An 11,527-nucleotide genomic window follows, 5' to 3' on the forward strand; every position below is an offset into this window, starting at 1 on the left:
AATCAACGTGTCCCATCTCCTCATGATTAAGGACTCTAGCTGAGCCGACAACATGGAGCAAGATGTAGTCGTTTCCGAGCATGAACCCTTGGCTGTCATCAATGAACCTGCAACATCCATCACGCCCATTGTAAAATATGTTAGTTTCAGCTAAGAAAAGAACTGAACTCTAAACATATGATGTTATCTAAATCCTTACTTTATGGAGTAAAGATTCCAGGAGATAACATCGCAGCAAAAAAGGCAATATATTTCACTGATTTTGGTGTGCAACAACGTATATACTTTATCACATTATAAGTCCTCACACCATCAACTATGACAAAATCTGATTTTGGTAACAACTAAGCCATGGGGGCCAATCCCATTAAGTAGAAATTTAGCTACCATTAGAAACCATAGAACAGAAGCATAGAAGTACAATAGCTAACAATAAGACAGCTCTACATGATCTATAGCTAACGAAAGAATAGAAGTACCATCGGAAGCTCTAGGAACCAAGTAACACACGGCATCAGTAGCTAAATAATATCCACGGACACAGCCACTACTTACAACTAGAAACTCTAGGAACGCCTAGAAATGGAGGCCAGAGGATTAGGCCATTAATAGAACCACATCCAGCAGTAATACAAGCACGCCAACACAGGAATTGCGCAACCATTCGACGGCCATAGGACTAGTAGCCAAGAAATGGCCGCACAATCAGCAACCCGGAGCACAAGAGGGGGAAGGGGAGGAAGAACCGGGGGATTACCGAGACGGAGACGAAGTGGGAACGACCACCGCCACCGCTGTTGGACCAGAAGGTGTCGTTGCCGAGGAAGCCTGCACCGAGTAGCCGAGGCAGGGGCGCGGGGGCTCGGAGGAGGAGCGGAAGACGGCCACCACACCGCCGCGCCGGCGAACTAGGGTTTGCCTCGGGGGCGCGCGCAGGGGCGGGAGGCCAGGGCGGAGGCGGCGAATCGGCGGAGGGGGTGAGGGGGAGCCGGGCCGGTGAGGCGAGGCGCGGGGTGGCACCGGAGCTCGCCGGAATCGGCCGGCGACGGCGGTGGCAGAGGGGGGATCGGGACGGGACGAGCGTGCGCCGCGTGCGGGGGGAGGGAGAGAGCGAGATGTGGGAAGGGGAGAGGAGGAGAGAGGCATGGCCATGTTTTTTTAGGGTCGGCGTGGCCATGTTTAGTAGAGCGAGAGGGGTGGACAACTTAGTAGTAGCGTGGGGGTCTAACCTGCGCTACTACTACTTACTTAGTAGTAGCGCCAGTTTTATACCCCTCGCTACTACTATGGCCTATCCGAGGGGCATTGTTGGAGACCACTTACTAGCAGCGCGGGTTTATACCCCTCGCTACTACTATCAACTTAGTAGTAGCGCGGTTTTTATACCCCTCGCTACTACTAATTAGCAGTAGCGCCCACTTTTAAACTGCGCTACTGGTAAACTTCTGTGTATAAGGTTTTCCCTTGTAGTGGCACAACAATAATTTAGAACTTTGCCTAGTTAGGGTGTTTGCCGAGTGCATTTCGTTTGGTACAAGGCAAACATGAATACATGATTTTTGCCTAGTTCCACGAAGAAAACACTAGGCAAAAGTCCGACACTTGGTAGCACTTGGCAAAGCATGTTATTGCCGAGTTCTTGCCACATGGCACTCAACAAGCACATGCTTTGCCTAGTTCCTGCCATGTGGTACTAGGCAAACATTTTTTTTCTTTTCCCTTTTCTACTCTTTTTGTTTGTTTCCTTTCTTTTGTTCAATATTTGTTTTCTTTTTCTCCTTTTTATGCTCTTTTATTTTATATGCACTATATGCTTCCCTCTCTTTTTTCATTTCTTACCCCCTTAACATTTCCTCTTATATTCATTCAGTGCATTTTAGGTATTCGGTGCACTTAAGTAAGATTTATACTACAAGTGCATGCTTTTTTTTCTATAACTTGGTTTGGAAAATGCCATTGTCTTATTTAGTATATGTTTAGGTCATATCCAATAGAAGGGAAATAATTCCAAACATATGGATACCAGGATTCGACTCCGAACATGGAGGTTATTGGTTTTTAATTCTGAAAAAAAGCAAATGGAGTATGAAAATATGAAACTTGGCGTGGTGCCCTCATATTTCATCAATATATCATGATAAAATTTTGAGAGCATTTTACAAAGTTGTGACATACACTGCTTAGAAACCGGCTATCTTCAAGGAGGAATTGTAGTCCAAGAGGGCACGAGTCAGATTTAAAGTAGAAGTGAAAGTTGCTTAAGCGGTTGAACTTTGGCATGTTCCATTTTTTCTCTACACTCATATTACACCATTACATGTTCCATGTCAAAATTTGGCATTTTCGGGGTCCGGCATTTCTAGTCATTTAATGAATATAGTTCAAATTTGAACTGCAAGAGAATAAAAAATTCCGTTAACAATCCTATTTGTGTTACTGAGTCTATGTTTAGGCCTTATCTAAGAAATGGAAAAGACTTCAAACCTTAGAGTGGCAACACTCAACCCTAAACATGGAGGTATTAATTTTTCAATTCTGAATAATGCAATCGAAGTCTGCAAAAATATGAAAGATTGCATGGTGTCATTACGTGATCCATATAGGTTGCATTCAAAAATTGAGAATATTTCACAGAAGGTCATATAAACTGCCTAGAAACTAGATCAACACCGAGGAAGAATCCGGGTTTCAAGCGGGAACACATCAGATTTGAAGGCAAAGTGACAGTTGGTTCGTCGTTTGACCTTGATTTTTCTTCTATATTCAAGATACACCATTACATGTTCAACGTCATATCTTGGAACTTTTTGGGGGGTGGGTGGGGGGGAGGGGGGGAGGGTTGCTATATTTAAGTCAGTAATTCGTTTCTAGTCATTTAATTTATATATAGTTCAAATTTGATCTGCAAGTGAATGAAGAATTGGCAAAATTGAATTGAAAATTCTGTTTGTTTTCTTGAGTCTATCTTTAGGCCTTATGTGTTGGAAATATGCCCTAGAGTTAATAATAAGAAAATTATTATTCTATTTCACATTCATAGTTACATGTGTGGGAAGATAAGTATCAAGTAGATCCCTATTCAGTCCTCAGGCCTAGCTCATGTATTTTTTATGGTCATGTTTTCCAGATCATGGGCATTATTAGTGTAAAAACATTGCCGGCAATAATGATAACAAATTTTTAGAGTAACAATGATGTTGGATAGAACCAACTTATGAAATACTTCCCGATCAGGTCGCTAATATGTGGTCTGTATTTTTTTATTAATTGTTAAAGTTTACTTACGTTCTTAGACCATGAGAATATGTAAACCAGGATACATGATCATTACTTTGAGGTTACCAAACATCATTCCATAATTGGGTGATTATAAAAGTGACTTTCGGGTATACCAGAAGGCAGAAAATTATGTTGTGGTGTTCGATATGTCAAGACCGTGATTTTCTCCTTCCACCATGGAAAGATACACTATGGGCCCGCTCGATATTAAGATGTCCATCCTCACTTGACCAAGCATAGTGACTAAGGTGTTAGTCATGGGGACATTTGAATAGGGAAAGAATGAAATAATACAAACCGGTAACGAGAATAACTAGGTATAGTGATGAAAGTGTTGATCACAAGGATATTGTAAAAATCTCGCCTCAGCTGGTTTTTTGACATATCACGAAGAAATGGGAATTGTATTTAGTAATAGAATGTTTGCTCAATGAAGATCTTTGTTGATACGTGGAGATTGTTATCAGTGTGCAGATCCCGCTAATAATTATTGACGAGAAGGTGTTCATAGAAACTCTATTAGTGTCATGTGGAACAAAGGCCACACCACTAATGTTCATAATCACTAGTGGCGCCTATAGGTTCAGCATGCCATGGGTAGTACCGGTGGCATGCAAATACTGACACACCACCAGTATATCTGTTACCGGTGACGCGGGGGTCACCATGGGGGCAGCAGCCACCAACATGGTTTGTGTGAGGCCACTACTAGCTTTTTATATACTAGTGTAGGATTTTTCTTTGAAAAGGATCATATATATTATAAAGATTCACAGGAAGTACAAAGCACGTGAAATGTAATAAAAATTATATCGAGGTTCATGGATCTCCAAACCACCACTGTCACTGTCAGAATGAGCCATGGATGCGCCGCTATCGCGGCTCCCATACTGGAGTCGGCCTGACATTGTCGACGACAGTGCCGGCCCTAAGGACCAGCATCCTAGATCTATAGTTGTCGTCATTGAATCCTAAAATCAATGTGAAGAACCCGACACCAAATCTTGTTGTTGCATACCCACGATGAGGAACCCTAACCTTGTGGCCCCGAGGAGCCGGTAGAAATCTATGCCGAAGCTTCGTCTAAACCGTCCCAACGGACAAACTTGAGGGGGATTAGAGCCTGGATGACTGACTCGAAGAAAAAGCGCCACCATCCATCCGATCATCGCCCTTGGGAGGACTAAGACACTAATTTATCTACTAGGAGAAGCCGAGCCACTAGGATTCTCTTCCCTGCCACCGGCCGCCGGATCTGCAGGCGGATGTGAGGCAAATCCATGGGTCAATAGAGATCGAGGGGAGGAAAGTTTTACGTACTCGCCTCGCGGGAGGGGAAAGATAAGGATATTGTTGCCAGCATTGTACTAGTATTGGATTGATAAGAGAAAAATTAAACGTATAGTCTTTTGGATGGTACATATCACCTAGCTGACATGAACACAACACATTTCTGTATTATTTTTCTGACATTATTCACACAAAAAACATATGCAATGTAAAGTAAAGGTAAGGCAAACTAGGGGTTACTTGCCTCCTGCCGGCAGCGCCGCGGGTCTACCTCATCTTCTATGGTCTTACGGCCTGGAGGTGCGGTGGATCTCGGTCCATGCCGGTGGGAGCGCTCCTCCTCTGTTTTTAGATGTCTTTTGTGTCCATCTAGGGTTTGTGTCCTGCTCAGGAAGACGAGGCGGTTGCGTCTTCTTGAAGATGGAATAAGGTCCTCCCCGCCTAGCCCCTATCCCGGTGGTGCGAATAGCGTCATCAGACAGCATGTGGAGGTGTGTTTTCGATGGATCTCGTGGGAGTCGGTCAGTGGTTGTCTTTGGTGGATCCGCTCGGATCCGATCTTCATTTGTCTTTGTTCGTGTGTCTTTAGGTTGGATCCTTCTGATCTACGCTTCTCTTCATCGGTGACGGTTCCTGCCCTGGTGCGCTGGTCCTATGATGCCTTAGCATAACGACTTCTCGAATGTCTACTACAACAGGTTTTGCTCGGCTCCAGCGATAGAGGGGTGATGCTGTGGCGTGTCTACGGATCTGGATGTAATTTTTATTATTTCTGGTGTTCGTTGTGCTAACATGATTAATGATAAATAGATTGAAGTTTTCCAGCAAAAAAGTAAAGGTAATTGTTTTACTTTATTCTACCAATATTATGTTGGTGAAACAGAATAAAAAACAAAGCAAAAAGAGGAAACAGAAAAATAAGAAAAGGAAAAGGGAAGCATGAAACTTTTTTCCATATCAATTTCTTCTCAAAATTTTTCTTTTTTGCGGGGCTCCTTAATATTTCTCTCTTCATTTAATATATTTTGCATCGATATTTTTTTAGTGAAATAAATGAATATTCACTCCTACGTATGAAAATTTGTATTGTGATATGTGAACATTTCAAAAAAATGCATTATAGTAAAAATTTGTTCATGAAAAACATAAATAGGAAACCATTGACAACAACAAAATAAACTAAACGTGAAACTAATAACGAATTTTTTTGTCGGGAAGAACTTATAAGAAGTATAAAAGAGAAAAGAGAAAAATGAAAATAATGTGAGATTGAAATAAATACAAAGACAAGATATACCAAAAGTAAATTAAGTATAAATACACATGGAAACAACAAGGGAAAAGACTAAAGAAAAAGAAAACGAAGTCGGATTTGCTAATTCTCATGACAAGAATTAATAATGTTTGATCCGACCTTTATACCATTAGTTTTTGGAAGTCTTATATAATTTGATTAATAATCAAACAAAGAAAAGAATAAACCACGGGAATATCCGCCTAAAGTCAAATGGTGTGGGAGTTTTATAAGACTTACTTACTACTTCCCATAGTGAAATCTCTACAATGACTTATATTTAGGAACGAAGGGAGTAGTTAATTGTCTTAGATGAGAACTAGAAAAAAATGCACAAACCGAATTAGGCCTAGTTTATTTTGTGAGTTTATTTATTTAGGCCTAATTATAGAAGCATTCGTACGAAGCGACCTGAACCTCAGTGCTTCCAAGATGGACCTGACAATCCTGGCTATCCTACTATCATTAGGCCCGACTCCTAAATGTTGTGTTCACCTTTGGAACTCACTGTCCTGCGGACCAAAAACATTTAGACACCACCCGTTCGTATGCTCGATCTGCACCATCCCATCAGCACGATTGGCCACACGCTCAAATTATAGATATAAATTCTTTTTTTAAATAAATATCATTATTTTCATGAGTCACGATGAAAGCTATACACCCGGCGTTCACAGGGTTGCCGCTATTGCCCCTTGATGAACCCCTTTGTAATCAAAAAGGAAAAAAATCATAACTGTTATGGAACTAAAGGTGAGAAACTACAAGATTAAGAGACTAAATCACCAGCATCACATTCTGATCTGTCTACCGAGTGGTGCTGCGAGCACATGGTAATGGGACTCGCAACTCCTGGAACTCTTCACAACCCTCGGCCCCGATCTCCATGAAGGCTGCCACGAGGCTCGACACCATGTTGGCGAGTGCAAGCCTTAACCCCGCAGAACATGGATGTTCCCCTCCCGCTTCGGTGGCATGGGCACTGCTGACACCGCATCCCTTCAACCACGCGGTGCATGTCCCGAGCACGAACCTCCCCCGATGGCGGAAGTGATCCTTGACAAATTCTTGAAATCCCTGAGGTGGCCGGCGCAAAAGATGGAGCATGGTCTGGAGGGTAAGCAGGTAAGCATTTTCGCTATAGGGCAAGGCATTGCGGCGGCCCTCTGGTTTGCCAACCAGTCTCATATCCAGCCTCGTTGTAGTATGGTTGGTCGTTGAGGACGAGGCCCTGGATGGAGACAACGACTTGGAGGATGCTTGATGTCGACGGTGACCAGACCTCACTGCCCTCGCCTCCAAATGTGCCTAGCAGGCTAAGACACACGGTACCGGACTCATAGAGGCAGGGGCGGAGCCAGCCCAGCGTCAAGCCCCGGGCCGCCTTCATGTACTGTAGCTACAGTAATCTACTGTAGCTACTGTTGTACGAAGAAACCCATCGCCACGACCCAGGCCTGGGCCCTGGTGGCCTGGGTCCTGTCTCCGCCACTGCATAGAGGTTAGGATTGAGGCGTAGGCCGAAAGAGTGGTGGTACACTTGCGGTGGCGCAGCCGGGTATGATGGAGGCAGCTGCAAGTCGAAAAAGAAGAGTCCGTGATGGTACGGTGTCCCGCTCGCACCCAGCATCACCACCCGGAGTAGGTCCATGCGGTCCTCGAACACCCGCACGTAAATAGTTTCTGCACATTTAAAAGTTAGGCATTCATTTGTAACCATGGACTGTGTATTGTATTTCCAGGTGCACTCTCATACCTGGTAAGTCGTTCTCTAGAATTTTCCATTTCTTTTGCACTGTTTTCGCCCAACTCTTGACATGACTGCTGCCCTGCATTTTCATGAAAAGGTGCATTGATTAAAGTTCTATATGTATATGTACTACATTCAGTAAAAATCGTTCTATCATGACTTGTAACATGTAGTGTGCCCCGTTACTTATTTTAAGTCAAGGATACATGAAAACTAAATGACATAATTAAGCAGATGAATTATACCAATAGACAAAACATATTGTGCATGTAAACTTTCCTTAGAATAATCTTAGTTTTTGGATGTAAAACAGTAGGAAACTCCTACTGCATGTATTTAAATATTGACAGGTTTTTGAATGAAAGTACAAATAAACAGAAATATAAACTATGCTAGAAAATACAAGTAAAGAGAGTCATTAATTATGGTTCATTAAATATAAACATTGCGATGTCAAGGTAATGGTGATCCGAAGGGCTGCTCTGCAGTACATCGAAGCGTGGGAAGCAGAATGATTCATCATAGCAAGAAGTACCATGTGCCGCCTTCGTCCCCTCTTTGGAATTTTTTTGCCCATTCAAATCGATGACGTTCCTTGCCATGGCAGCATCGATTATTATGTTCGTTCCAGCACCACGAGTGTTATCACCGTCCGTGGTCACATGTAACTCAGAGCTTGGTAACGACGACAATGGTGACGATAGTCGCCACTTCATAAGATATTCCTTACCTCGAGCAACCGTGTCACCAGTTAATTTGACCAAAGACTGGAATGCAAAATCTAAAAGGCTTGTCCTTGTCATTGCTGGGGTGTCTCCTTTGACATCATTGGTTGGATTTTGTAGATCATTTTCCTGAAATCAGATATATAGCCACATCAAGTGAGATGAAACTATTAAAATAATAATTCAGTATAAATTGCAGGAGGTCTAAATTCAATATAGAACATGTGTATAGTAAATTGACCCAAAGTATGTCCCCAATGTTGTTAAAGTGGATAAGATTCAATTCTTAGTGGCAAAGGGGGACAGCTTGGCCTGCAACTGTTTCCATGTTAGAAGGACCGATATATACCCTGCTGGCAGCAGCCTGTTCTTCTTCAGGTGCATCGTCGATGCAACCGTCCTCTACCCAATCTCCCATTTCAGTCCGAAGATACATGTGGTTCTCCACTTGGATGACAACAATTTCATGGGACAATACCTGCAATACACCCACAATCAAATCAACAACAACTAATTAATGAGTTCAGTTTAGTCGAAGAAAAAGATACTAGAGTAGTACTAGAAAATACGACCATATTTATCCACGTACCGTTGACATGTTACCATCACCCCACTTGACTTGGACATGCCCATTTGAAAGGTCAACAACATGTCCCACCCATGATAGGTCAGAGGCAATATAATTTTTCTTCATGTTTCCCTCTGAAGGTGCAGTTTCACCGTTGGTTGATCCTGGCGGTACGAGATGAATGACAATGTCTCCGTAATAAGCAGCGTCCTCATAGTCTTTTTTCAAATTGTATGCGCTCACGGTATCATCGCACTCGACCTCCCTGGCCTCCTCGGGGCGCACCACCGCCTTTAACCATGACACGCGAACCGTCTGGTCCTTGGAGTGCAGGCTCCTCACGACGCCCACACGCATGGTGGATCTAGTTCCATCAGCAACTGTGTCATTGTTGACACTAGTAGATGGCATGGCGGTGTCGCCAGTTGGATCTGTGGTAGAATCAATATGAAGAACGTCGGCAACGACGTGCTGCCCATGGAAGAACTCTTGCTCATTAACTATACCGAAGGGGATGACAGTTGCTGAACGTCTGCCACGTTCCCATGTGCCGTCCTGCCACAACACGTCGACGGAGGTGCGGCTGTTGGCGACGACCATGGGGAACTCGACCTCCACATGCCTCCTGAGTTTTGGGCGTCGTGCCCGTCTATGCCCCTCGAAGAAGACCTTCCTCAGTTGTTTCCGATAAAACCTCACATCATTCTGCTTCACGGGGGGTACCACACAGGAGCAGTTGCTGCTTCACAGTCATCATCAATCACATCCTCCTCCTCCTCCTCCTCCTCCTCCTCGTGTTGATCATGAGTACAAGCTGCATCCCCGTTGGCATCATCGGCTTTGGTGGAACTCGATTCGCGAAAAAAGCAGCGGTCAGCCACACCCCAGCTGCAATCGGACGCGGCGCAGAAGAAAGTAAGATGGTCTGCGTTCTGGTAGGCTGGAGGAGCATATGCCTCGACCAGCCCCTTGTCTGTGCCATGAATCCATGATGCATGGACGCAATCCAGTAAACGAGGACGCCAGACGTCTCCACCTTCATGACAGTGCCTTCCACACGGTTACGATTCCAGCGGCCGTTAAGCCAGCGTGCCTCCTTGAAGAGGGAACAAGGGTGTAGCCCTGTGACGCACTGCCCCGGGTGGAAGATAGTGTTCATCTGCGGGCGATACGTGGTGGGGATCTCGCTGATTTTTTGTAGCTTCTTGTAATCTGCATTGGTGAACCTGCAGACTGCCCCGTCGTCGAACAGCACGTCGACGTCGATTGACACCTCGACGACCCGGCCGAGCCACGGCCCGGACACGACGAAGTCGCCTAGGTTGAAGCCCCTGACGCGGCGCAGGCTAGACGGCGACACGCCCTTGATGAGTTGTGTCGCCACGCCGTGGTTGTCGAGCTTAGCCAGGTCCAGCAGGGTGTTGACGCCAGTGACGACGCCGAGCTGGCCGGAGATGTCAGGACGCTGATGCGACCACCTGGCCGGGGTGCAGGTGGCTCCTGTCGACCACCCTTCTGATGTCGCTGGCCTTCTTATGCACGACAGAGTCGTCGATGAGGAGGATGTCGAACGTGTCGACGGGAAAAGAGATGTTGCCCACCTCGCCGTCGACATCCTCCGGGAGAACCATGCCACGATCGAGGAGCGAGCGTCCGAAGCTCGCGAGGTCTTTCAAGTAAATGTTGGGTGATGCAGCGGCAACGGCGTCCATCTTAGCCATCTAGGTCGAATTTCTTGATCATGCGCGGTGCCGACTGCCGCGATGCCAAGGGTAGGAAAGACTGTTTTTACATCGTACCTGTATGTATATATACTGTGACAAGGAGAGTCTTGTTAATTATAGAAAAGGGAAAGAGGGAGACAATCATACGTACGTTTCGTGAACTAGCTGGAGAGGCTCCATCTAGTTTCGCATCTGTTGTACGACTGCGTACTACTGCCGTTCGTTTTATGGTAGATAATTAAGTTTGGGCGCGGGAGTTCGTATTGGACACCTATAATCAGCCGTGCTTCTATATATCTGTTACTCCTATGATATGATAAAACTCTCAACAAGGGCCCAGAGTTTATCGGCAGTTATTTCGCCTTTCATTTCCAAGTAAGAGCTTTCTCATCGATCGCGTGGCCGCACGTAATATGCCTAACCAGATTATCAGTGGCCTAACACAGGCGCAGCCACGCCGGTGGCGGACGAGCCGCCAGGGATTTCTCCCGCCCCGAAACCAACACCATCACCGACAATCGAGAGTGCACCGCCCAACATGCCGCCCACCAGCCTGTGCCACCACAGATACCGCACCAACTTCACGTCTCACTGAGGCCACCAACACGAGGACGAGACTTGCCTGCTCCCCCGTCGTGTGCCCATCCATGCTCCCGTCTACGTGGCTTGATTTGATTGGAACAAAATAAGGTCCGGCCCCACCTCCTTAAAATTAGGGGGGGAGATGATTAGATTAGAAAGAAAAAAAAAGGAAAAAAAGACAATCGTAGGATTAAGTGGGAGCATGGATGGGAGCATGGGGAGGGAGCAGGCAAGCCGAATCCCCAACACGAGGCCTGGAGGGAAGATGAGGGGACACCGGGCTCGGGGGCAATAGTAACGCAGCCGACGGGAGGG

At 45.3% G+C, this 11,527-nt stretch overlaps 1 pseudogene; it reads right to left on the reverse strand.

The window, feature by feature from the left end:
- Positions 1 to 6,670: 6,670 nt before the first annotated feature.
- LOC119358385 lies at positions 6,671 to 10,618 on the reverse strand (annotated as a pseudogene).
- Between the last annotated feature and the right edge of the window lie 909 nt (positions 10,619 to 11,527).

The sequence above is a fragment of the Triticum dicoccoides genome, chromosome 2A, assembly GCF_002162155.2.
Source record: "Triticum dicoccoides isolate Atlit2015 ecotype Zavitan chromosome 2A, WEW_v2.0, whole genome shotgun sequence".
Lineage (NCBI taxonomy): Eukaryota > Viridiplantae > Streptophyta > Magnoliopsida > Poales > Poaceae > Triticum > Triticum dicoccoides.